This window comes from Triturus cristatus, chromosome 4_1, assembly GCF_964204655.1.
Source record: "Triturus cristatus chromosome 4_1, aTriCri1.1, whole genome shotgun sequence".
Taxonomy (NCBI): domain Eukaryota; kingdom Metazoa; phylum Chordata; class Amphibia; order Caudata; family Salamandridae; genus Triturus; species Triturus cristatus.
This window is the reverse complement of record NC_140585.1, coordinates 910,462,088-910,489,617: the sequence shown is the minus strand read 5'-3', so window position 1 is coordinate 910,489,617 and position 27,530 is coordinate 910,462,088. Positions and strand designations below refer to the sequence as shown.

The following is a 27,530-nucleotide window of genomic DNA, read 5'->3' as shown; positions in this document are numbered from 1 at the left end:
GGGCAGAGGTGTTCAGCAGGTCCCAGAGCTCTTTTAGTCAATTCTATTCTATCTCTCCCGCAACGGGCCCCCAAAGCCAATCCCCACCAGCCTGCCACCATGGAAAGTCCTTTCAACCACCCACATCCTAATATGGCTGGCGGTGCCTGCTAGGCACCGCCACCATATTAGTGGCCCAGCTCCACCTGGCCTGCAACGTAATGATTGCCGACCAGCAGAAAAGCGCCGGACGGACTTTGTGTCCGCCCCAATACCCACCACCATCATAATATGGCGGGGGTATTTCACATCAGGATGGTGTAACGATCGCCACCGCCGGCCCGTCGGTGGCGATCATTGTGCCATCTTAATGAGCCCCTTTGTTTGCTGACCATATTTTCAGCCTCCTCCTCCTCTCTCTCACATAGCATGCTGACTGACATCACTTAATCTTGAATGTATATATATGATGTTGCTGATTACCACCTTTAACTACATTTTTTGGTATTTTTTTTTATTTCTGTGAGTGTTCTTTCCAGGACTGTTGAAGTTTTAGGTTCACAAAAATGATTACTAGCAACTACTCTCTGACATTAGGGTATGCAATGCATGATGGGTACATTGGTGGACATACAATCTGCCATTAGTATGGCATCTCAGCGCCTTTCTTCACTTTTCCATCACAGACTGATGTCAGATTCAGTGTTCTAATACGTTAGTAACTAGGACCCCCTAGGACAGGGCAATACACAATGAAACAGTAACTTCCTAGGCAATAATTAAATGTAAAGCATTTCTATGTTTTATGTGTCAAATTAGTGTAACAACAAGGTAATTGAAAAATACAAAATTATATTTATTTTTCACATCTCAAATATCACAAAGTATAAAAACCACATTTGCTCAGTGCAAACATACAATATTTATTCACTTATTACAATAATCTCATTAAAATTACAATTGTTATAAAAATGAAACGAGGGGAAGACAATCCTGTGGCAAAATCTTAATCTTCGACGTGAGTTTCGGCGTAAAGTACGCCTTCGTCAGGAAAAGCCACAAATCCTGAAATTAATAAAAAACATATACTAGATACCAACTTTCATGATCATTGTTTCAATTTTATATTCAATATATTCAAGTTACATCATTTAACTGACACATAAAAAAGCTTATCAATTGACTATGTATGCCTACATTTCATATTTCTTGTTTAAAAACCAGAGGGGAGAAGATCTACAATGTAAGAAACAGTTAGAGAAACAATCAAGAGAATAGATATAGGGAAGAATTAGTAGGATGAAGAAAATATATAGAGAGGATAATGTGAAGTCAAAGGAACAGTGTATACCAAACGTTCCAATCTAGTTTGTATGGCACCCAAGGTGATGAACGGTACTTTCTACAATGCTTACTTTATATCCTATAGCCAAAAGTGAAGAATGCCAGACGATTATATTTTTCAGATATTCCGATGGAACTGAAACCTGTAATTGTAGCAGGTTATCATTTAGTTCTATGTTCTTATATAGGAAATAAGTTGAGAACTTGTTAAATTTAAGAAATGGATACCTTTTATTTTATAGAGCATCCACTCGAAATGTGGTGACGTTGATAAAAAATCTATAAATAGAGAACTCAAGTTTATATCATATTTATTTCAATCACAGGTTGGCGTTATAGTTAGGATGACTGAAAAATAGCCTGCAAGTACCTGATTTTTTATATGTAAATTTCACAGTTATAGATCCAAAATAAAGTGCCGCATAGATGGCGGGCATGTGCAAAAGCAGTTATTTTCCCTAATAAAAGAGAAAACGACAAAGGTATTATTTGTGGGCATAAAGATATGTAGGCCTGCTGTCTGGGACGACATAACATTAATGGTCCAGATATTCAGTGTTCTAGACATTTGTGTATAGTAAAGGGAGTATGAAAGTTTTAACGAGTTGTAGGTTGTTTGGTGGGTGGTACTGGGGAATCAAATCAAAAAGTTTATGTAGTACCTCATGTGGAACAGGTGCCTGCTGAGCAGTAAATGTATATGTGTGGTAAGTAGCTGGTGGTAGGAAGTGCTGTTGGTTGATTTGATTGCCTTTCCATTGCATATTGAGGCAGTGTCGTTGTGACACCCCCTGCTCCCCCCCCCCTGCTTTCGCAGCTTAAGCGGGGTGATGCTGACAACTATAGTTATTTATAATCCTGTCCTGGAGTTAACCAGAGCAAACAAATTAAGACAAAAAGAGAGGGAATGAAAGAGAGAGTGGGAGAGAGGTTTGGAAGGAAGAGCAGAAGGAAGGACATACAAAAAAATAAGGAAGGAACTTTGGATGAAAGGATGAATGCGAGGATAAAAGACTGATGGATGGAAGGGTAAAACAAGATTTACATGGGTGGGTGAAAGAAAGTGTCTGTAATGATGAAAGACTGGATGAATGGGTGGATGGATGGATGAATAGATGGCTGGATAGAAGAGTGAAAGGATGAATTGTTGGATTGATAAAAGGAGGTTGAATTGGTGGGTGGGTGAAAATGAATGGATGGATGAATGGGTAAAAGTATGGAAGAATTGTTGGAAGTGTGAGTAGAAGGATGGATGCAAGACTGTAATGATGAGAGGGTAGATGGATCGAATGGTGAACGGATGGGCGGAACCGTGAAAAGATGGATAATTGGGTGTATGCATGACAGCCTTAAAGGATGGGGAAATAGATGGACAGAAGGCTGGATTAAGGGACCCCATCTAGAGTGGGTAGAGTTTACTCGCTTTGTTCACCTGACAGCATTCGAGGGATGGATCAAAGTGATGGGGTGTTTTAATTTTCTAGCTACTCCCTTGTATTGAAGCTGTGTTGGTTGTATGTTCAGAGATCTGTTTTGCGGTAATAATCCACATTTGTAAAGCGCGAACACTCACCCTTAAGGGTCTCGGCGCTGGGGGCCGTCGGGAAGATTAAGCAAACTATTGCCCAGAGTCACATGGTGCTGGGCTAATCTGCCGCCGGGGGGGATCGAACCATGGTCCCCAGATTCCGGAGTCAGTCGCCCTGGCCGCGGCGCCACACCTCTTCCACCTGCTGCGTGGTATGCCTTCGTGGGCAGGCACGCTAACACCCAATCCTAGGGTATGTCTGTGCTGTATTGTTTGCTTGAGCAGAGTTATGTTTAAAGTGTTCTACAAGAGTCTGTATACTTGTTGATTGTTGTTTGACTCCATGAAAGCCATTTGAGGCATATGTGAGCTCGCTGGGTGCATGAGCTATGTTCATTTTCTAAGTATACCATTGGGATAATCTATAAAGCATTTCAAAGGAAAAGTAAGTGTGCATAGCAATAACAAAATATTTATTTTTAATCTGTGTTATAAATGACTCAGATGCACCTCCTGTTGTTGTCCTCGTAGCATTGGCCCACATTCCGAAGACAAAACTAACAGGTTAAAAAATATTCTCTCCATTCCAGGCCCTTCTTTGACTTTCTGCACCGTGTGTGTATATTATAATTTGTGTCTAAGAATACACTTTATTTTAGGGGGCACGATCATAGTCACATTCCTAAAAAATACAGTATGATGCGCTAATAAATACAAATCTGACGCACAATGGTAATTTTGTTGCGTGATTAAAATATTTTTGTGTGGCAATCACAGTGTGACAGCTTGAGAAAACAGGACTGCTCTGTAAGAATGATATACGCATTCCCTGCAACAACTATAATTACTGGAGAATGAGAACGCTGCCTCATTGTGATCTCAGCTTGGATGGTAATGAGTGATGACTGATTTACTGACCTGGAACGACATTTCACTGGGCCGGCCCTCTGCAATGCATTCCTAGTCATAGAGTTAGCAGGTGTGATCTGGTACAGTGGACTCATGCAAGACGTCCACGTATTGAGCCCCGCCCTCCCAAGACGCTAAATTCCCACCTGGAAAATGAGCAGTGACGTCCTAGGAATTCGATCCCTTTGCAGAATCCACCGCCCTTCGTCAGAGACCAGTTGGTCCTTGCCAGGCCGGCTCTGGCGTCGGGGCCACTGTGGCTGCATGGCAGAAGGCTGAAGGTCGCGGCTCTCAGCCAACCGCATTCCTCCAACCACAAATATCTCCACCTCCTTTGTCTCCATTGGCGCCACAGGGCTGCGCCAAGCCACAGAGAAAGGGGTGAGTCACCACATGGTGTATGCGCGGGCAGGTGTAAATGTGCGCATGAGGGCGTCGTGTTACAGAGTGGAGTCAGCCCAGGTCACATGGAGGGTGCGGACGTAAAGTGACTTATCGCAGTGGAAGCTAAAATTACAGAAATGGGCCAACGTGATGCTGAATGATTGGACTCTTCTGGAGCCTATATGGTGACACATACATATACATTTACATTTACATTGCTGAATGCTGGTTGGCTTATTTGCCACTCTCACTCGTTTCCTTGGTTCTTATTCGATGGCCTGCCTTCCTCTTCTTGTGTTTGTTCCTGTCATAAAGCATAGTCTTTTTCCCATTCTTTTGATTGGCTGACTTGTGTCTTTCCACTGCTTACATTTAGGGAACTACTTTTTTCTTTAGGCACTCCATGAAAGTGCATATGTTTTCAGGATATCTCCCTTGTGTTCTGCTTCCATCCCCTAAATCCTCATACTCCCGAAGGCTCCATGCTCAATCTCCATATGTTCCCTCTTGCCCATTCTCTCACTTCTTGCTGTCATTAAAAAAATTAAATACAAATATTTTTTGAGGATCTGGCAACTGCTACTTTCTGCTGGGCCTCTCTGCTACAGAAGATGATGCAAACCATCACCAAAAAGAACTTTGCCTTTTACCAGTGCTGCACAGCATCGACAAGAAGCATTGGCGCGACCTATCAGCTTTGGCAATGCTAGCCTCCCTAGCAGGTATTTTTCATAAAGTGGAAGGGGAGGCACGTGCTACTTTGTTATGTTATGAGGAGCACTCATGCCACTGCTTTCACACAAAGGAATAAGGTAGCATAAGTATCTCTCATCCATTTGAAATTTGTCAGAGAATAGTAAAGACAGAGAAAGTTGATTGCAATTAAATGCTAACTTACAGCTGCTGAAGTTCGGAACAAAATTAAAGACGATTAACTGACAAAAATTCTTTAAAAATTACTTTTTGGACCTATGGTGATGTGTACATCCCCATTTCTCAATATCGATGCTTCCATGTACTAAGGAAGCTTTGGTGTCAGCGTGTTTTATTACACTGTGAGCACAATGGCAGCAGGGTTTCTCTGACAGTGACCTCGACAACTGCAAAATTTAGCTTTACAAAACATTGTGAATATTATGTAAAACTGCTTGAAATAAATGTTGCGATATATTGTGTAAAAATGTAATGCAATTGCCTACCTGGTGTTCAAAAGTCACGAGATACAAGCGACGGGGGCTGCTTTAGGAGAAAATACGTTTTGTGAGACATTTTCGATTCGAACCATACTCTCAATGAAGACAGTTACATTTTTCAAATGTTGCAGGCATAATAAAATGTTTGCACATGCCTATTCAGCACTGTTGAAATGTATCACAAGGATCTGGGTCAAAACCAATATGTGGGCCCATACCTCTAAATTGCTTGTCCGGTGTTCACCTAATTCAGCGCTGGAAAACAGGGGGAGGGGGGTGCGCTTACCAATTGAGAGACCTGGCAGGTCCCCCTGACAGAGTAGAAAGGCCGGACAAATTCAACAAAACACTCTGGTCCAGAGGGCAGTCCCACTGTCCTTTCAGAAGAAGCTACCAGCTTTGAAATTTTCTATTTTCTCAATGCCTTCTCAACTCAAAACATGCATGATGTGACAGGGGAGTAACAACCTTCTGAGAAGTAAGGATTTGAGGTTAACTCTCACCACTCCAATTGCACTTAGACCTGTGGAATATGGCCCCAAAATCAAGACATTACTGTTCTGTTTTGCTCGCCCAAGGTTAATTCCATCCCTTAGCTTGGAGTAATATGTTCAGACCACGGTGTACCCTTGACTGCTTTCCAGGAGCTTTAGATGGTTTTACTATGTACTTTAGAACCTCCAGCTCATAAGGAGCCGAGCTATCTCGTGGCTTCTGCCTTCCATACTCACTCTAACACAGAGGTCTCTAACCTTTTCTGTAATGTAAGCTACTTATGTGCAATGACAATCATCCTGAGCTACTCATATTAATAGTGTTGCAATAATGACCCCATCAGACAAGGCTAAATTGGTGGCCACCCTATGCAAAGATTAACGGCATTAGTCACCTCAGTGCAAGGTTGCCAGAAATGATCACTTCAGTGCATCAGGCAGGGTTGCCACAAGCAAGTTTTGTCAATTTGGAATTCCTTTATATGGGCAATATATATCAGCCATAGATGCAACCTCTGGCACCAAGGTAATAATATTAAAAATAAGATTCCCCCAGTGCAAAATTATTTATCACTTAAATATCAAGTTTAAATATATTTTGGAACTTCAACCATTTTCCTCCTAACATTTTCATCTCAGAAGCACACTTTTCAATTTTGACGTACATATATTTATTCAGCCAAGTAAAAACCTTGAATTTAGTAAACTGGGATGCACACAGGAGAGCTACTTCCATGTAGTGGGAGAGTGTGGGAAGCTGCCTCTATTTATAGTGGACCAAAACGAGATACACTGTGTAAAGAGTCCAAGCAACCCCTATTGGTTTACAGAGGCAAAAATGATAACACTAAATGCTCTTTTTGTGGTAGTGTGGGTGAGTAGTTTAGGCTTTTACAGAGTGTAGTGCTAAGCATTTGATGTACACACAAAAGCAATAAATGAGGCACACAATAAAAAATAAATCAGAGACCAATTTGAAAAAAGAAGTTGTATTTTTATATACATTTTGATACAGAAAACTTCATTATCAAGTAAGTTCTTTTATTAAATTTCACAGGTAAGTAAAGAGTTCACTTAAATGTGTCTTTATGCAACAATGCTTTCCTACGGGGAAAATGACATAGGTTGCATACAGTTATTTACGGTCGGTTTCAGGGGAGTCTCCTTCGGGACTTAGAGGTGTAAGGGGCCAAGGCCCAAAGTGCCACCAGCAGTTACCCGTTTCCTGCCCTGGGGCGTCCGGGGGAACAAGTGCTGTTCGGATTGGTAGCTTTGCGCACTACGCCGACGGAAGAAGGGGGGCCCCCTAGAAACAGGCTGCAGACGGGGACTTGGGGATAAGTCCAGGAGCTCCCAAAGGGGTGGTCGAGTCACAAGGGTCCTGGGAACAAGGGGGCCGGTTTTTTGGTAACCGGGCTGGGGTACTTGTTCGCAGCATTGATAGTTCGGCTGGGCTCTGTGCGTCCTAGGTCCTTTCAGATGTTGGCCTCGCTGGTTGACGGTGCAGAAATCAGGATAGCTGGGCCTCTCTGGAAGTGGGTCTCTGCGGTGTTGACGTCCCTCGACAGCTGCTCGGACTCGGTGCTGTTGGAGTTTGGTCTGGACTTAAATAGGCTTTGGTTGCTGCAAGGGGTCCAGAACCTTGGTTATTGGTGCTGTGAGGCTCAGTTCGGTCCTTGTGTCCTCTCACTTGGTCAGGGGGGATAGACCTGACTTTCCTGGGGGGCTGCTGTGTCAGGTTGGCTGGGGAGCGGCAACTTGGTAAACTGGACTGCGCTTCTTCTGTGCCTGTGGACTACAGGGGAGTAGCTCCTCTACTCCAATAGGGATTGCTGGCAATTTGTGAAGAGCTAACAGTCTACTGGAGTTATTGGTAGTTGCTCAGCTGCAGGACGAGTCACTCTTTCACGATTGTTGAGACTGGTGCAGGCAGGGTTTGGCGCCAAAATCCCACAGCAGTCTTCAGTTCTCATTTTCTTGCGGCTCTTTGTCCTATTTTTCTGGATTCATCTAATCTGAGTTACTTGGCATCAGGGGTGCCTCCTAAATACTCACTTTAGGGGTGTTAAAGGGAGTGACAGGTAGTAGACAATGGGCTACTTGCCTTTAGGGTGACTACACCCCCTATATGACCACTTCCTGAGGGAAGTGGGCATAACCCTGACCCAGTCAGCATAATTCCACCAGAACCAAGAGTAGTGGAGGCAGCGTTTTACAGACATTGCTATGTTAGCATAAGCGTCTTCGATGTTAGAAACGCCATCTTGCCACTTTTGCTGCTTTTGCACACAACACTGCAGATAGATGCTATTATTTGAAAACTGCTTGCTTGCCTTTTCTTCACATGAGAACTGTCTGTTGTTCACATCCCTAGACGTGCACTGCGACCTTGGTCTGAACATTGTGTGCAGAAACAGCCTGAGCCACCAAACAATGTATGTTTTTGAGTTCAGGTTGATCGTCCCACACTCTAGACATAACACGCACACAGCTGCAAATATCTGAGAGCCGAGAGCCTTTAATGTTGCAGTTTGCATGCATGAGACACACATTCTGTAGAAGAACTTTTCCAGGCGCAGAGCAAAGCTGATCCTGTGATGTGATTCACCTAAGCTGATCTTTACGGTATGGGGTTCCCCATTCAGACCTAGAGACCTTCTATTAGTATAATAATACTGGCTCACCAGCGAAGGAAGGGTGGTTGTATTCCACTATCATTTGTAATATGATTCCTCCCTTCATTTTCTATGGTATTGTAACAATGCTGATGGTTTTGATTTTAATCATTTGTCTGCTTATGTTAGCCAAAGTACTGCATCTTAGGACACGTAGTTTATAAAATAAACATTTAAAACTTTACCGTGTCTCTGATTACCATTGTTGTGGACTGATATGAGAATAATAACGAACAGGTATTTCTGATTCCCACCATTCCTGAGAGTACTCTAAAGTCACATGTTCTGGGTTGTCTAATCATTGGTAGCTTCTATATGGTATGAAGAGCGAATGAGACACTGATGCTGGTCGGATAGGGGTTCTGGGTACTGAGGTGAGTTTTTGGTACACCGCAATTCACTGAGGTCCTGGTTTCCTGCGCATAGTTCTGTGCATGAGCAGAATCCCTGCAACATGGCGCACCTAACGTTTGGTCTTCTGATTTGAAACACCTTAGTAGTGCTTATATTAGTCCACGACACCCTCACTCTTGTTTCCGGATAGCGGGAGTGACGGTTTTAACCTACCTGTTTGTACGATAGGTTCCCTCAAGCTTGTTAATTAAAAAGGTTTTTATATTTCTGAACCCTTGTGCTACTGTAATATCCATTGTTGTTCTTCTCTGTGTCCTTATGGCGGTCGATATTGCAGCGCATAGCCGAACACCTCTGCGGCATCATTTGACGCAGTTTGGGGTGCCGGACGATGGGATGACCGTTATTTTTGTGGTGAGTGCCGGTGCATCATATCCCTATGAGTTGTTTTACTCTTGGGTGAATATGCCGGCAGTGAATGCGGATAATAATACATTTCCCACCTATACTCCCACGCGGATCCCGGCAAATTATACGCCATATAGGACGCAAAAAATTCCTATTTCAGCTTGGCAGCATCGCATTTGGTTTAATGGCGCCCTTCCCCATACGGTTACACAGGTTCAAATGGGCCCTTTATCAATTCCAGGGGCCACTTGGCCGGTACTAGCCGGATTTACACCTCATCCTCGTTATTTGAATGTTGCGGTGGATGAGTTGCGAGTCCTCCATACAGCCCTGATTACTGTATATAGGGCTTTAGTGCAATACGTTTCACGCAACGTGCAGGTGGGGGCACCTGCTGTTGCGGGACAGCCAGCTGGCCAGGCCGGGATTGTCATTAGTCCCGTCATGGTTAATTCGGTAATGGGCAAGCTCCCCCAGAATAAGGATGATTTTCCTTATTGGCTTGCTGAGAAATTTGACCAGCTGGAGGCAGTATTTCCGCACTCTACTCCTGTGGAGAAACACAGGATCCTTACCATTAGTTTGCAGAAAAACTTAGTCCCGGAAGTGTCCGATTCTGACAACGGGGGTAAGGTTTTTGCAGCAGTCTACTCGAAGTACTTCGGCACCCCATCTATGGCCGTGCTTCCCTCCGTCACCAAGCGTGTTCAAGATCAACACGGTCCGGAGGCGGCGGTCGAGTTGGGAATGCGGCTTGTCGGTGTGTTTGACGTAGTTGCCACTCTCCTCCTTGGTAACCTTAAGGGAGATGCAGTACACTTTCAAGTGGCTAATGGTTTAGCCCTTGTTGACGAACTCGATAAGCCCCGAGAATTGCCTAAAATTATTGCGGAGGCTTATAGAACTATTGGCCGCAGTATTTTAGGGATTAAGCCTACTATTGTCATTCCAGACATACAACAGCAAACTAAGGTGAGTTTGTCTGTTAAAGACGATCGTCCAACTTTTCCTAAACAAAATTGGAGAACAAAGAAACAGGGAAAGCAGCAACAGAAACAGGGGTCTCGTCCTGCGTCGCCGGTGCAGGCGACTGGTGAACGCACATATGATTTGCGCGACCGCACTAGTATTAGGTCACCTGATAGATTTCAGGTTACTGAACAACGTTCTCCTCGTTCTTCACAGGAAACATCGGCCTCACAGTCCGGTGGCGGAGAACGTGGTAAAGGTCGGGGTGCCCAACAAGGACGTGAGCAACCCCGTCAGCCTGACGGTAAAGGCAAGCAGGACGAATTTGCACGTCAACGTCCCCCGTTTCAGAAGAAGAAAGTTGCTGCGCTAACAGCGAGGTATGCAACAGATAGTGAGAATGCAGCTTCAGAACCTGACATGGGCACTAACGCTGCTCGACAGCGCAGCGGAGGTTACAGTAGTGCGGCAAGCACTGCGTCCATATCTGGAGGCGACAGCAACTGACATGTTCATAACTGTAGAAACTGCTGATACTAGAGTGGCTCCCCCCTGACAGACTATATGACATAGTCCTCTTAATTGAAGGTGACATACAACGCACAATACAAGGGATTGTTTGGGATAATCTGACCTCTTCCTATGACATTCTCTTAGCAGAGGTGGACTGGCCCCCGGCTTTCGTTTTGGATGCTCCAAGGGGGGAGGAGGTAATCCTCCCATCCTTTGTGCACACTGTGCCAAAGGAGCACGCTGAAAGGCTTGCCGAAGTGTGGGCTCAGGTGCTTGCTCCGGCATTGTACCGTACTCAGGTTGGGTGGGATAAATTGTCTTCAAGCCATGAGATTACTTTACGGTCTATGCCCCAGCCACAGCCCCAATATTCCATGCGCTGCGAAGCTAGATCTCACGTCGCGGAAATCCTTCACCAATTGGAATATCAGGGTGTTACTGAAACATGTGTGTCACCAATGAATAATCCTTTATTCACTGTAACGAAGCCTGATGGGTCGTACCGCCTAGTTTTGGATTACCGGCATTTGAACTCTCATTGTCGGACGTGTGCTGTACAGAATACCCACAGTTCTGCCCTCACTGATAGTCTCGTGAGAAAAAGGTTTAAGACCACACTTGACATATCCAAGGGCTTTTACAGCCATAACCTGTCCTCTATTAGTAGGCAATGGACGGCAAACAAAAACAGTTTAAGAGATTAGCCATGGGCTATAAAAACAGCCCTGGCGTCTTTGCTGCACGTGTTGTCTCTCTGTTAGAGAGCATTGACACTGATGCGTACTCGTATGTTGATGATATTTATCTCACAGACGACGAGTTATGGCCGCATCTGTGTCTCGATGATCGCATCAGTGTTATGTTTGCAGACTTCGGTTACAAATTCAACTTTGCAAAGTCTCACATTGCGGAGTATACAGTGTTGTTTTTGGTCTACGAGCTCAACAATGAGGGTCGAGGGTTAGCTCCTCACTTTCTGGAGAAGTGCGCATGCTTGCGTGCTCCTACAACACTGAAAAAATTACAGTCTTTGCTGGGCTTTCTGAATTTTGGTCGTACTTACATTCCCGATTATGCCCAGCATATCAAGCCGCTATATGCCTTAGTACAACCTACTTTTTACAAATCGAGCTGGCTGCCAGAGCATTCAGCTATTTTGCAATCTTTGCAGGCTGATCTTCTTGCTTCGAAATACTTACTGACACGTGATAACCACACTAACCTGGTAATAAGAATTGTGCCGGGCGCGGTGGGTTTCACGTACTTACCGTTCAATGAGGGCGACACCGTCCCCATTGCCTACAAATCACACCTGTACACTTCAGCTGAACTGCGCTTTCCCACAGTCGAAAAACTTTTGACTGCGGTGCAGATGGCGATTCTTAAAGAACAAGTGCTGTCGCAAGGGAAACGCATGTTGGTTGTTACACCATATCCTGCTCTAGAGGCAGTGACGAAAGCCAGTGTACCTAATTCTAAAGCTTTGCATCCACGTTGGATACAATGGGCCACTTCTTTGACATCGCCAGATGTCACCTATATCTTTGATGCCTCATTGCAGACTCAGGAGTACTTGCAGTATGAATTTGTTCATCCGGCGCCCGCTTGAAGATTACCATTGTGTCATTTACACTGACAGTTCGGCGCAACCGGCGACGGATTCGAAGCATGCCTATTCAGCGGCCTGCGCAATTGTGCCCGGTACTTTCGTAAATGGAGAATTCAAGTCCGATGTCATGCATACGCAGTCATTGGGTGATTGTACCGCACAGTTGGCAAAGCTCCGTGCTCTGGTACTTGCACTGGAGTTTGCTGATCCTCGGGTTACTACTCTTATAGTGAGTGACTCATTTTACTGTGTTCAGTCTTTTAACGACAATCTATTCTTTTGGTCTCAGAATGAATATCGCGATTCCAAAGGTAGCCCAATCAAGCATAAAATGCTTTGGGTTCGGGTGGCAGAACTTAAACAGCATCTGCCACTCGTGAAGGTAATTCACACTCTTGGTCACCATCAAGTTGGTGTCCACACTGTCGGCAACAGCTTAGCTGACGAAGCAGCGAAAACAGCAGTGGCGACATATCTAGTAGCAGCAGTTACAAGATCCAAAAGTAAGATCGATGATGACATCTTGGCAGCTATTGCTGCTACAGAGAAGGGAAGTAATTAGCCGAGAGGTTTCCCTTCTCGGTACTCTTATCATTTAAGTCCTGATAAAGTCCCCTATGTGAGAATTAACGACGTTGGTGACAGATTGATTCCCAACGCGGACTGCAGACCTTCCTTGATAACAGCAGCTCACGAGGGTATGGCCTCTGCCCATGCCGGCGTTTCAGCTACTGTTATAACAGTGATACTGGTGGCGCGAGTTGTATAAACAGACTCGCACTTATGTTCTTGATTGTGACATTTGCCAGCAGATTAAACCTTCGACTGCTGCGCGCCCACCGCAAGCTCAGTTGTACATATCTAATAAACCACTTGGGTGTGTTTATCTAGATCACTGCGGTCCTTTCTCCTCTGATACTGCGTACAAGTATATCTGAGTTGTAGTGGATTCGTGTACACGTTTTCTTTGGGTATGGCCACAAAGGAGTGCTGATGCTCGTACTGTCATCAGGGATTTGCGTGTCTTTGTTGGAATTTTTGCATGTGGTACCTTTCATTCTGACCAGGGCCCTGCGTTCGCCTCTAAGGCATACAAAGAAGCCATTCGGATCTTTGGGGTCCAAGTCAAATTTTCGTCTCCATACCGACCTGAGGGCAATAGTGTTGTTGAGCGAATGAACCGTGACTTAAAGCAATCCCTGACAGCTAGGGTTTTAGGCACTGGCCGGAACTGGTTAGCCCATCTGTATAACGTTCAACGTGCACTTAATAATCTCCCTAGAAGGTCTCTGGGTGGGCGGACCCCATACATGATGCTCTTTGGCATAAAAATGTTTGTCCCGGACCTTGATGGTCTAGACATGGCGGCCTCAGCCGCACCCTTTGACGTAGATGATTACTGTGCTGTATTACAGAATCTACAAGAGACCAGAGACAGTCTTGCAGAAGAACACTTGCCCTCCACATCTGATGCTGCGCTTCAGATTCCGGTAGTCGGCTGGCTACCTCGAGTCGGTGACCTGGTCCTTGAGAAGGTGGAGAAGAAGAAGGAGTTCGGCCCCTCTTATCGTGCACCGGTTCCGGTGCTTGGCGTGCAGGGTACAAGAACAGTCATTTTACCTCCACTTCCTGGTCGCAAGGATAACAGGTACATCTCCATTGACAATGTCAAACTACAGCGAGTGGACGATTCTTCTTAGTATGACTCCAGCGGTCTCTTGCCCTGCGATGCTGAGAAATTCTGTTTTGGCTCCGGCTTCTACCACCATTCCTGATATTGCCATCGAGATGCATACAGTTACTAATCCTTTGTTGCCACCACCGGCTGGTGGTCCACCTGAAGATACTGAGTATGCTTATCCCGCAGATGTATCATTGCCTGTTTTACAATCAACCCCAGTTAACCAGTCACGTTTCTCCTTTGACACTAACTCTATGACTTCCAGTGCTCCATCAAAGGTTTCTATTTTTGCTGTTTGGTTTAAAAGACATTTTTTAATTCCCCCTTGACTTACATTTGGCTGGTGCTCATATGTATTTTTTTCTTTATGTCCATTGGCTTTGTGGTGGTATTTTTTCGTCTTGTAAATGGACACTACCTAAAGGAAAGATCTACAATTAGACTAATTGATGGAACTTTGGCCCCCCACTCCTCATCACACATCATGAAGAGGGACCAGACTTTTGTGAATATTACTGCCTGGCCTGTGTTAGATGAGATTGTGTGGGATGCTGTTAAATTTCAAATTCATGGATCCACTGAGGTTATTAATGTTCCGAATGTTCTTCGTGTTTCTATGGGTGATGTTGTGAAACAAAACATCCGCTCTGATGATTGGGACGTTCAGGCTTTGATGCTGAAGATTTGTATTTGGACACTGCTAATTATGGGGAACTGTTTTGCTATCAACATTATGGCAATCATTTCCTACATGAGGCCAATACGTTTCGAAATTTTGTAAATTATGCTAGGCAGCTCCAACACACTGGTGAACAAATTTGCATATTTTTCTGATTTCAGTGTTTCAAGACCTGCCGCCTTTTATTTTAAAGTGGCAGCAGAGTCTGCCTCGAAGGTTAGGCTGACACACACTAAATTGTTGTATTCCAAATCCTTTATGGATGATTTGGCTATCAAGGGTTATGATCTGTGTAAAGCTACTATTGATCTTAAATCTGTTTGGGGTTCTAAGCCATGGCAGGTACGAGGAACAGAAGCTCTGCATCGTGCCTGCCTCATCCCAAACCACATGTTGTTTTTGAATTCTACTATTTTTCAAACCACCTGTTTTGGATTGGCTACTTCAAAAAAGCTGAATCTCCCTCTATTTCTGATCTGGGTGCTTATCCTAATTGGGATAATCATACAGATCTGTCTCTTGATGCGTTGCAATCATACATTACCAATACATCCTTCAATATTTCCAAATTAGATCCGGAAGGATGGTTAACGTGGCAGACGAGCTCAGATTCCTGTCAACATCGTTTTCTGGGGTTGCAACCTGGATATACGCAGGTTCGTGTAGACCCCTGCTTTGAATCTTCTCATTCAGTGACTACCTACTCTGTGGGGAAGTTATGCCAATCTTGGCTGCAACATTCCACCTTGGCATCTGTTAAACTTCATTTATCTAAATTACATGACAAAATAGATTTGAATGATTTTGTTAAGGGTCCTGTAGGTGGCAGGTCCAAAAGATGGGTGTATGCTGTTTATAACGAAGTTTGGAAATTATCACAAATTGAAGTGGCTCCCAGGTTGAGAGCCATTGATCAAGCCAATTTGGAAAAAGTACTAGCTGTTATGGATAATAGCATTAACACCCTGTCTTCCAGAATTTACACATTAGATAATATTGTTTCATCTGTTGTTGATATTGTGCAGGATGATATGTCTGTTTTATATCATGGTCAAAATCAATTGTGTTCCATAATGCAGTTTGCATGGACTTTGCAAACGTTAAAGGCTGGGAAAGTCCCCTGGGACTACATGAATACTTCGTCTTTATTCCTTCCTTTTAATCTGACTGCGAAACAACAATTCATGTCCATGAAAGATGCAACATACTCATTACTGCATATTGAAAAGTTAGAACCTTTGCCTTTCTCTGTTGCCGAATTGAACTCCGCTGTGTGGCTTATCCACGGGTTAATCACATTACCATTTCCTTTGTTTAAGTTCAGTTCGTGCATGAAACATTATGCCCTAGGCAGATATGAACCGTTGGGTACTGCTTTCCTGCATGAAGTTTGGTCACTCCCATTTACATATAGGTGCATGAGAGAAGGTAAAGAATATTATTTGAAAGGTGAGGACTGCACTTCCACACCTGATCACTCAGTAGTTTGTAGGCACATCCAATTGCACGGCGCGTGCAACGTTCAGGCACGAAATTTAGCATGCGTTCTGAAAGGGATTCCAGTGCCAGCTATTACACCCTCTTTCACGTTGTTAGCTAACGGTAAATATTTGCTTTTAAATAACGAGGCTTGCTGCGGGATGCTAGTGGGGATTCCCTACATTGTGACTGTATCGCAAACAGTAGTCTGCTGTAAAAATGTCATTTTCCCGCCCCCGCATGGGCGGCTGGATGTATCCGTCTGGCCTTCCATTCCAACCTTGAAAGCAGAATTTAACAAGATGAGCAGAATAAGGGCTCTATTGTCTCAAAAAGAAGTCGCTTTGACTTCATCCCGTGAAACATTTGTCCCTCACGTAGCAAACACCCGCACCGAGGTGCATGCGCTTTTAAATACTGATCTCCCACTTCATTTCGGTGCCCTGATTCAAACTATATTTAATGCCTCGTCAACAACTGGCTTGGTGCATTTTTTCAAAATTGTGGGCTCCGGCCTCGTGACCTCCTTCCAAACTATTTTTGGTGTGATACCGGCATTTTTTCATTCTATTTTTTCCAGCGTCTTTGGCGGGCTCCCGTTGATTCTCGCCCTCACGGCTGGTGTGCTGTTGTTGGTCTGCTTACTGCGCAATGGCTGCACAAATTTGTGTCACACGACAGCCTGTTCTGGCTGCTCCATCTTCGTAACCGGATGCTTGAATATTATGAAACATTACCACTGGCCACCCTGAGCATAGCCTATGGATTGTCCTTCCGGTTTTCATACTTTACATGCGTGCAACCTGTTTTTCTTTTGCCTAGATTGTCCATTCGAATGGGCTCTGGATTTGTGCTTGCCAAACTCGGTGTCTCCTGCCCCAGATTATGGTCGACTGATGAGTCCCTTAGTGGCTCATGAGTTGGACTGTTCTGGTATCAGGATTATGGCCTGTGGAGCAGCACATGGAGTCCTAGGGAATTGGGACATCGGTACGGCAGCGTATGACTTCTTGGCAAGAAGTTATCTTGAAGAACACACCAGTTGTCCTCTGATTGTGCTAGAGGCCCCAGTTGTCGAGGAACATGTATGTTCGTTTACCTTGTTAGACTGGATGGCAGAAACTTTTACAGAACATTCCAATGACTTCCTCTTGGAAGCTGTCGCTACTTACTGTTCTTACACGTTGATGGATTAACTTGGATGTCATCCAGCTTTCCTTGTACGACCCACACATTTTTTTTTTTTTTGATTTGGCATTTGGGCTCGCTGAGCCTTTGCAAGATGTCACATGGTTTTTTTATTTCCTTTTTTTCATTTCGTTTTTTCTTTTTGCGTTTTTTTTCTTTTCGAACTTTCACTCCCCTTTATTTGGATTTCCGATACATGCACTTGGTTCCGCTCTGTCGAACTTGAACTCTGCGTTCCTTTAATTGTATCCCTAATAGTTCGTGGTCCGATCAAGGGAGGGTGTAGTGGAGGTAGCGTTTTACATACATTGCTATGTTAGCATAAGCGTCTTCGATGTTAGAAACGCCATCTTGCCACTTTTGCTGCTTTTGCACACGACACTGCAGATAGATGCTATTATTTGAAAACTGCTTGCTTGCCTTTTCTTCACATGAGAACTGTCTATTGTTCACATCCCTGGACGTGCACTGCGACCTTGGTCTGAACATTGTGTGCAGAAACAGCCTGAGCCACCAAACAATGTATGTTTTTGAGTTCAGGTTGATCGGCCCACGCTCTAGCCATAACACGCACACAGCTGCAAATATCTGAAAGTCGAGAGCCTTTAATGTTGCAGTTTGCATGCATTAGTCACACATTCTGGAGAATAACTTTTCCAGGCGCAGAGCAAAGATGATCCTGTGATGTGATTCACCTAAGCTGATCTTTACGGTATGGGGTTCCCCATTCAGACCTAGAGACCTTCTATTAGTAGAATAATACTGGCTCACTAGCGAAGGGAGGGTGGTTGTATTCCACTATCATTTGTAATATGATTTCTCCCTTCATTTTCTATGGTATTGTAACAATGCTGATGGTTTTGATTTTAATCATTTGTCTGCTTATGTTAGCCAAAGTACTGCATCTTAGGACACGTAGTTTACAAAATAAACATTTTAAACTTTACCGTGTCTCTGATTACTCTTGTTGTGGACTGATATGAGAATAATAACGAACAGGTATTTCTGATTCCCACCATTCCTGAGAGTACTCTAAAGTCGCATGTTCTGGGTTGTCTAATCATTGGTAGCTTCTATATGGTATGAAGAGCGAATGAGACATTCTAGTCGGATAGGGGTTCTGTGTACTGAGGTGAGTTTTTGGTACACCGCAATTCACTGAGGTCATGGTTTCCTGCGCATAGTTCTGTGCATGAGCAGAATCCCTGCAACACAAGATAGAGGAATTCTAATTTTCACGTTCACATCGGGAACCCCACCTTAGGGGTGGAACTAGCCTGAGGCGGAACACTCCTCCTAACTAGCTAATTTTCCTGCCTGTCCTGGTGCCAAATAGGCCTGAGGCAGGGGGTGGCATTTCCTTAGTCTGGGGAAGCCTTGGGTCACATATCAAAGGCGGAAGAGGTTTTTGAAGCCTCCTGCCTTCATATGCTGGTTACTTAGCCATCCTGCTTGGAGGAGGTGACAATACCTCCAGCCGGAGCAGGCATTGTTTCTTCCCTCAGAGAGCATGGGCTCTTACCTGCAAGGAGTCAGAAACCTGCTGCTGGTACACTATTAGTCAGTAGGTTTTCAGGGGGCACCTCTAAAGTGCCCTCTGGTTGCATGTATTAATAAATCCATAACTGGAATCAGTGTGAGCTTATTAATATGAGATGTTTGATACCAAACATCTCTAGTGTCAGTGAATCCATCATGTACCTGGTGAATTCATAATTACCAGTGCCCAGCACATGTATTTAAAATGGCTTCCCTGTCCACTTGTAATATCTAAGAATAGACATCACGGGTGAATAGCTGCTCATGCAGATATATCTACACATGTAGTATAGTGCACCCTGCTTTGGGCTGTAAGGCCTGCTGGCAGGGTGACTTGCCTATACTGCATGCAGTGTCTGCAGGCATGGCACACAGGAGGTGTGCCATGCTGGGTCTTCACTTTTCTTTGCACAATGTCACAGAGTCTGCAATGGCAGTTTGAATGAGTGTGCTGAGGGGCCCCTTGGGGTGGTATAATACATGCTGCAGCCCTTACAGACCCTCTTTAGCCTCCCTCTCCCAGGTACCAGGGGTACTCTTTGCTAGGGACTTACAGTGGGAGCTGAGGGTATTGCCAACTGGGGGAACAAATGTACAGGTTTAGTGAAAGAGATATGGCACTGGGGACCTGGATAGCAGGAACCCAGTGCACTTCTCTCAAAATTGCTTCAAATACCAAGCGAAAAGTGGGGAGACCATGTCAAAAATGGACACTTTCATAAAGAGAGCTACCACTAGCTCACAAGCTGGTTGTTGGAGAAACCTGCTCTAACCTCATGCACAAAGAGGTAAAACCAAAGCAGTAACATTTAAGGTAAAACAAAGAGTTAAACAAAAACCCATTTGGTGACTGACTTGTAAAAAATGTAACCAGGATATCTGGATCGACTACGGCTTCCCGGCCTAACCAAATTTTGTATATTAGGCAATTATTTTATTTTACCAATACTTCTTTTTCTTTAATGAAAATCTGGAGCTCTATTCAGCACTCCCCTTAGAAGTACCAATAACCCAAAATGTGCTGGATGGTTATAACCATTATACGTTATATAATCTGACTCAGTTAGTTTCAGCAAAGTTACAGAGAAAGCCAATGATAACTTTGCACAAAAAACAAAGAGTCCCAGGTAGTCCAAAGATTATGTCTTCATTTTTGGTACTCCCAGCATGGAATCTGCCAATAGCCAACACGTGTTTCGTCTACGCATAGACTTTTTCAAGGTTGGAACAATATACCATATAAATTGTTTGTTGTTGGTACTAAAACCGCTCACAGATATTAACAACACTACATAAGAGTTTAAGACGGCCAAAATACAGCCCAGTGGTTTTATAGAGGTTAGATAAAGTTACAAATACAGAGAAAAGATCCAGAGTCAACCAATGTAGATTCAAAGAAACCATAAGTTGGTTGTGATAAAAGTAGAGAGAAGACAAGGTAAGAATATAGTCAATTTGTGCACTCCATTAAAACACCGATAAGAGGAAGACAATCAGACCAAGTTACAAAAACATTACAGTGATAAGCACCCTATTTTGTGAATGTTGGAAAATATTTTTTGTGAATAAAAAGAGTCTACTTTCCCTTTGTGTGAATCATAGAGAGTCTTTTTAACACCTATCAGACCCACCGATATGCGCAACTTAACGCAATGTATCTGGAATACTGCTACACACAACGGTGTCCTTACCAGTCCCGATGTCCAAAGCGTATTAAACGAAAGCTGTTTGAAGCAAGTGAAAAGATAGAAAAGTGAATACTCCCATGGGCACCTTATGTGCTTCAGGAGTGGTCTGAGCTATAATAAGATACTGCTCAACGATTCATAGCTGATGTCACGTTCCCCAGTTCTCGCATTATATTGAAAAGTATAATGAAAAGTAAAAATGGACATACTCGTCAATGGGCGGAGGCTTGTCCAGAAATGTACGTGTCCTCCACGATTCAGTCCCCAATATTATTGCCTCTGTCCAAATGATCCTATTAGTGTGCGGAAATATAGACAACTGTAAATGATATAATAATTCACACAATATTTATGCTGTTAGCGGATAGATTCCTCATTCCAAACATTCGGTGTAAATGAATTAATCATGTGTCACGCCTCTAGATTAGTGTTGCAAGAAAACACAAGTATAAATACCTCCTAAATAGATATCACCCATGCGGCAATACATTAACTCAGCATCAGGACCCAATATAGTGTGAAGGGGTTATTTCAGTTCCAATATTAGGATCGCCCCGGGGTTGCTGGTGTGCCACCTTCCTAGGCAACCGCAAAACATGACCAATAACCACTAGATAATTGATCGTACAGTAGATTCCAAATACATTGCAACACACATAGTATTATTCAATAGACTGGTTCATAAAATCACGTAAGAATATAATCACCGTTACGCGATCACATAAAGAATCCGTATTACTCCATGTATAAGATCAAAGTCCACGTCGACCCAATTCCTGTCAGTGGAGGTCCCTGAGAATGACCCCTCTGCAATACAAAAGGGAATTCATCTTGAAGTGGACAAAATTAATCAAAATAAGTACAATTCTAATCTGAGTTATAAATAATGAAATTCACACAGATAACAATTTACCCCCAAAAAAGGTAAATTCAAATTCTTCTGTGAGATAACAAAAAAGTCTCGCCACTTCTTTGGAAACCATGATAAGTTTCCATCCTAGAAAAGTAAAACCCAGCCCCTAGTTAATAACAATTCTGTGAGAGTTGATCTATTCTAAAGAGTTTTCTTTTGACAAGGTCCAATTATTCCCATACACTCTACTCACCTAACATGCAGAGTGCTCCCGAGTATCGGCACGTGCTCTCTCTCACCGTATCGGTGGATTTCGGATTGAATATCGATAGAGAAATGCATGTTTTCCTACGGGATTAAATATTGTTCATTATGCTTTTCAATTTTCTCAACTGTCTAATTTGAGCTGTATTGTGAAATTTCTCAACCCATTGGATTAATATATGGTACTGTGTACAGTTATTGCAGTTCTCAATATATAGGTTTTTTATACTTGCTTTCAACTGTTTATATATTAGATATATTATGGGATGGTGAAATTGGTCAATCGTGGACAACATACTGTGTAACTTGATTCTGTATATATATTTACATCTCATGTTTTCTGGCTTGTCTCCTCATCTTTCTAAAGCCGGTGATGGGTGATTGTATTGGTAAATACTCATATAATAATCGAGAGTCTATCCTTCTAGGACAGTCCATCAATTCTTATATTGCCCTGCGATTACTCTGCAGGTATTCCTACAACCTCTGTGTATGTAATTATTACCTTAGCTCATACATGGAGCTAGCACATTTGCTCTTCAGATACACATGACAGTATTTAGCGCGGTTTATCCATATAACCCTAAGTACTATTTGCGCTATTCTCTGACATCATTTTGCGACAGTAACACTATGTAATTCTTAACGGTTTCGAAGTTGCCTTTCCAAGATGGCTTCCCTCTTCTCGATAATCTACCTGTTTTTTGTTTCGGATGATACAGACAAATTGCCTGTATCTCTGAGGCTCTGATCAGGTGGCCAGCCATCTAGCTCTTAGAGCCACTGTGGTTGTGCTGGTCCAGTCCTTCTTACTCAGGCAGCCGAGCAGTCCTTCTTGCAGCAAAACAGCAGATCTATTCTTCTTCTGAGTCTTGCAAAGGTACAGAAATGATCTGAAGAGTGGGTCTGAGGGTCCAATATTTATATCTGGTGCCCACTTTGAAGTGGAGAATATTCTGGAGTTTCTCCCTACAGAGGTGTCTGGAATTTCCTACCTCCCTGCCCTGGTCCCAGTCTGCCTGGGGGCACAATAGACTAGTAGGAAGTCCTTTGTGTGTAAGCTGAGCTAGAGCCTTTGAAGTGCATGTGTAGTAGGTGGCAGCTCCAACCCCTTATCAAGTAAGAGATGGCCCATCCTGCTAAAGGCCAGACTCTCTAGTGTGATGCTGTCTGGGAGGAATACACAAAGGCCAAATGCCAACTACACCTTGTCATGTGACACTTGGTGGATTGGGATTCCCACAGGATGGGTCCAGGTGCGGGTTCAAGATGGTTGGAGCCTTTTCTGTCCCTGAGCCTCTGATCAGAAGGCCAGCCAGCTAGCCCTTGGAGTCACTCCAGTAGTCCTGGGTTCAAGAAGTGGAACAGGGTTCAAACAGCAGGAAAAGCTCTGAGGGTTCAAAGCAGGCCTCAGGCAGCAGAGCAGTCCTTCTAGGTGCAGCAAGGCAGTCTTCAGAAATAAACAGCAGGCCACAGTAGCAGGCAGTCCTCTGATAGTCCTTCTGCAGGCCCAGAAAGTGAACTGAAGATTGGGTCTTAGGCTCCTATTTTTATACCTGCTGGCTTTTTTTTAAGTTGGAGAAGTTTCTAGAGAATATTGTTTGAAGTGCTTTAAGTTTCCTGTCTCCCCTGCCCCAGATTCAGCCTGGCAGACTAAATATTGCAGTGGTAAGAAGTCCTTTGTGTGAAGGCAGTGCACAGCCTATTAATTTGCAACTGGGGCTGTGCCATAGCTACACCCGCCCCCCACACCCAAATTGCCAGTGATTGCCCATCCAGGCACACCTTATCCCTCTATTGTGTGGCTGTTTGGGAGGAATACACACAGTCCAGCTGCAGTCCAACTACACACAGTCATGTGACCAAGGAACAGGCTTCAGGCATGAAATAATTAGGACAGGAAAAATCAAACTTTCTAAAAGAGGCCTTTTCAAAATTGTAACTTAAAATCCAACTTTACCATTAAAGAGGATTTTTAAATTGCAATTTCTCAGACACCTAACACCTAACATGAAATCTTTACCTGTTCTCAATCCAATGTTTGCATTTATTAAATGTAATAAGGTAACCCAATGTTATCCTGTGGGAGAGGTAGGCCTCAGAGTAGTAAAAAGACATGTAAAGCTTAATAGTTAATTTCCAACTTTTTAATTACAATGCACCCTGCCCTATGGGCTGTTTAGGGCCAACTTTAAGTGTGACTTCTATGTAATAAGAAAGGAGTTTAGTGCTTCAAGAGGGGAATATTTCGCCAAGTGGAACTGCCAGTTTAAAACTGCTAACAGGCTGCAAAGGCAGGCCCGAGTCATGTTTTAAGGGGCTACTTAAGCGGGTGGCATAGTAAGTGATGCAGGCCCAATACTAGCCTTTTGTTTACTAGCCCTGGGTATGTGGTATACAACTTTACAAGGAACTAATAAGTAATTAAATATGCCAGTCAGGTGTAAGCCAATTTTACCATGTTTGAAGGAGTGAGCACGAGCACATTAGAACTGGTCAGCAGTTGTAAAGTGCACAGAGTACTACGGCCTACAAAAATGAATTTAGCAAGATAGGAAGGTAAATGCAAACAATTTGGGGGCAGACCTCCCTAAGGCTGACAGGTCTAACAGCGAAGTGTAACATTGAGGTAACTTTTTTAACATGAGCGGCATTTCAGGTTAATATTTTAGACGAGTGGACCATTAGTGTAATTTTTTAGCACAAAGCTGCAAGTTTGAACACGTTTGACAGTGTTTCGAACATGAGTGACAGTTCCTTTAATGTGGGTGATCAACAAACATTTCAGTTAATTTTTAAACGCAAAACTGCTAATCTGAAAGAGAGCGGCAATGTTTTGAATGGGACAACTAGAAATGAACTCTAAATGACATTTTCAAGTTTAATTTTTACCTGGACTGTTTAGGTAATTCTTTCAGCGCAAGATGCAGTTTGCATAATTATGTGAAATTTAGGGAAAGTTTCCTGTCATTTTGCTGAATTATGCTGCTGTTTCCAAGCTACAGGCGCAGAGGTGCAGAATAGCCCACCCTTTAATTACAGAGAAAGGATGCCCGTACAAAGGGCTTATGTCAGTGCAGAATTCAGCTTGCTCCCAGATGGAATACAGCTCATGTTTCTGAGACACTCCTTCAGAAAGCATGCATTCAGAGTTTGGTCAATAGTGTGTCTGTGCTGGGGAACAACACCTTCTCCCTCAGCGTAGCTTTGGTTTTGGAACCACTTTGGTGTCCCACATCATCCCTTGCATAGGTGGCAGACAAGAATGACTTCCATGCATTGCTCCTGGCTGCCTCCCTTGATTCCTAGAGACAATTGCCCTCAAAATCTTGTACTTGTATGTCCTTGAATGATAGGGCCCATGGCAAGTCTCTTGGATGGATTGGTTGCCATTCTTCTCCCCATCCTCTGTCTGTAGGTAATGTGCTTGCATGCTCTATCCTGGGTGCCTTGAAAGGTAGTTTGCTGGATTGTTGCAGCAGGGCTTGGACAACAAAGTGAATCTATATTTCTGCAACACTTGCAAAACAAGTATTGCATTTACAGTTGAAAATAAATTGGCGTGCTTGGCCTGAACATATACAAAATTCTGTACTTTAAAATAAAACAATGGGGAGAAGGGGCTAGCAAAGAAGTGTAAAATAGCGACAGGGGTCGGTGGATGGGGCAAGAAATGGGTGGACAAGCAACCAAGGGATGAGGGAGTGTCAAGGCTGCCTGGGGGCCACGCAGTGGCCCCTCATCAGGGCGGCCGCCTTAGTGCCACAGGAAGGCACTGGAGTCGGCCTCCTAATCTCCCTGGGCTGGGACCAGGGGGACATCCGGCCGGCCTCTTCCGGTAGTGGGAGGGGGGACAGGGGTACATATACTGTCCCCCGCCCACTGGGCAGCCTCTTGTCCGCTGCCCGTCTCGCCTTGATGGCATGGTACCAGTTGCTTCAGTTATGCGCGTTATCCTTGGCAGTTGTCAGCGAACATTCAGTATGCAATGCGGGTGGTTAGCCTGTTTTCATGCCTTTCAGAAGTGTTTTAGCTCAGACATGGCCAAGCACGGGTTAGATGCCTGTGGTCACGCTCACAGGCAGGTGGAGCGGCAGAACTTAGAGGGGCTTGGGTCCGACCACTGGTTTCAGGTCAGATCCTGGTAGGTTCACTTGAGTTCGATGAAACAGGTCCCTGGATTTGAGTAACAATAACGTGTAATTTCTCCCACCCTTCAGCCTTGGCTGGCAGCTATGCAGGTTGCGGAAGTTGTTATCCAACTAGGGCGATATGGTCCATATGATTGGGGGAAACCCCTGGGTTAAACACAATTGGGGCTACAAAGTATTAGTAGAACACTTGGCATTCCCAGTATTCATAAAAGAGAGGTATTTATACGCTGGTTCCCCTCTAGTTCACTCTGTCCTGTCTGCTCCCTGGTATACTAGCAGAAGTTTGGGAGGGCAAGGCCTCACATAGGGTGGTGACTGACGGAATGCTCCGGACTTACTCCGACTAGTGCTAGACTCGGATAACTGAGTGAAAGAGGAAGTATGGCGGGCTTGTCAACTCTTACCTCCACCCCCATTGGCACTTCCTTGCCAGGTATCGCTCTTCAGCCAGGCAATGGTAACATTGGACCAACGCCTAGGTCATAGGTCATATCAGTCAAAAAGCCACGGGGGGTTTAGAAAGGATGGGGGCACCTGTCCAGAAGGGGCGTGCTGGCCTCCGGTCCTGTATGGGCGAAGACTTGTTTTTGCTGGACCTGGGAGAGGCCCAGTAATCAGCATGTTGTAAGTAAATAGGCCTACCTTGCTGGGGTCCCTGGTTGTGACGGTGGCCACACCCAGAGCTGTGGAGGAGTTACAGGGCGATCCAGAGTCTGCAAGTTACCAAGGGGTACTTCATGCAGCAGCACAGTATGGTGCTAAGCCAAGGATACCCAGGGATGTTTTAGCGTTGTCCCCTGGAAGAACTGCGGCGCCCTGTTAGTCCTATGGCTGGTTGTGGGTCTGAGCAACCGGGGACTGCCTGGAACGCGCCGCCCACCTTTTGGGGGGCGTGAGTAAGGGAGTGGACTGGTGGTCCACTGATGGGAGGGGTGGCCCCTCCCAAGTATTGGTAGACACAGATTGGCGACGGCCACGGTGTAATTTGGATCATCAGACGGGCAGGCGGCATAGGGGTTGGCCTGCCCTGGGATTGCCCGTAAGATAACCCACCATTTTGGCATATTTGTTATGCAAATAAACCTGCAGCAATTTTCTCCACTAACAAAGGTGTCGTGTGGTTTATTGATGTATTGTGCTGCATGTAACTGACTACTGTTGCCGATATTGGCACTATGGTTTGCCACACAAACTGCGAGTAATCTTGACCTGCTGTGACATTTCTCAAGGTTGGGGCCAGAGCTAGTACGCTTAGCCTACATTCCCTGCATGGACCTGTTGCCTTGGCTGGGAGTGTTGTGTATTGCAGGGGAGGTGGGTTTTTTTGGGACAAGGAGAGGGAGCTGCAGCGTCTCCCAGCCTCGATCCCGCCTACCAGTGCTGTTTTTGATCCTGTTATCTTTCTTTTCCTCGAGACCAGGTAACTAAAGATGAGAAAAGCAGAGGTGGGGGCAGTGAATGGGCAACCAGCAGCAGGGCTGGGGAGAGTTCAGTGAACCATGGGAGCAAACGGCAAAGGATAGGAGAGAGGTGGCAATTAACAGCAGGGACAACATCCGTATGGTGGGAGGGGGGTGGGATTAGCACCAATGCAGGGCAAGCTGTTCCCCTACGAGAGTCCGAGTGTGCTGTCTGGTCTCCCCAGA

At 44.4% G+C, this 27,530-nt stretch overlaps 1 long non-coding RNA gene across 3 annotated transcripts in view; it reads right to left on the bottom strand.

The window, feature by feature from the left end:
- Positions 1–854: 854 nt before the first annotated feature.
- Positions 855–27,530, bottom strand: part of LOC146855780 (uncharacterized) — a 75,236-nt gene continuing 48,560 nt past the window's right edge. For all 3 annotated transcript variants that reach the window (XR_014980876.1, XR_014980874.1, XR_014980875.1), the window contains 7 exons: positions 21,321–21,420; positions 20,823–20,906; positions 20,617–20,649; positions 1,694–1,781; positions 1,552–1,602; positions 1,395–1,466; positions 855–1,044 (listed from right to left, as the gene is read on the bottom strand). This is a non-coding gene — a long non-coding RNA (uncharacterized LOC146855780). The remainder of the gene's footprint in view (positions 1,045–1,394; positions 1,467–1,551; positions 1,603–1,693; positions 1,782–20,616; positions 20,650–20,822; positions 20,907–21,320; positions 21,421–27,530) is intronic.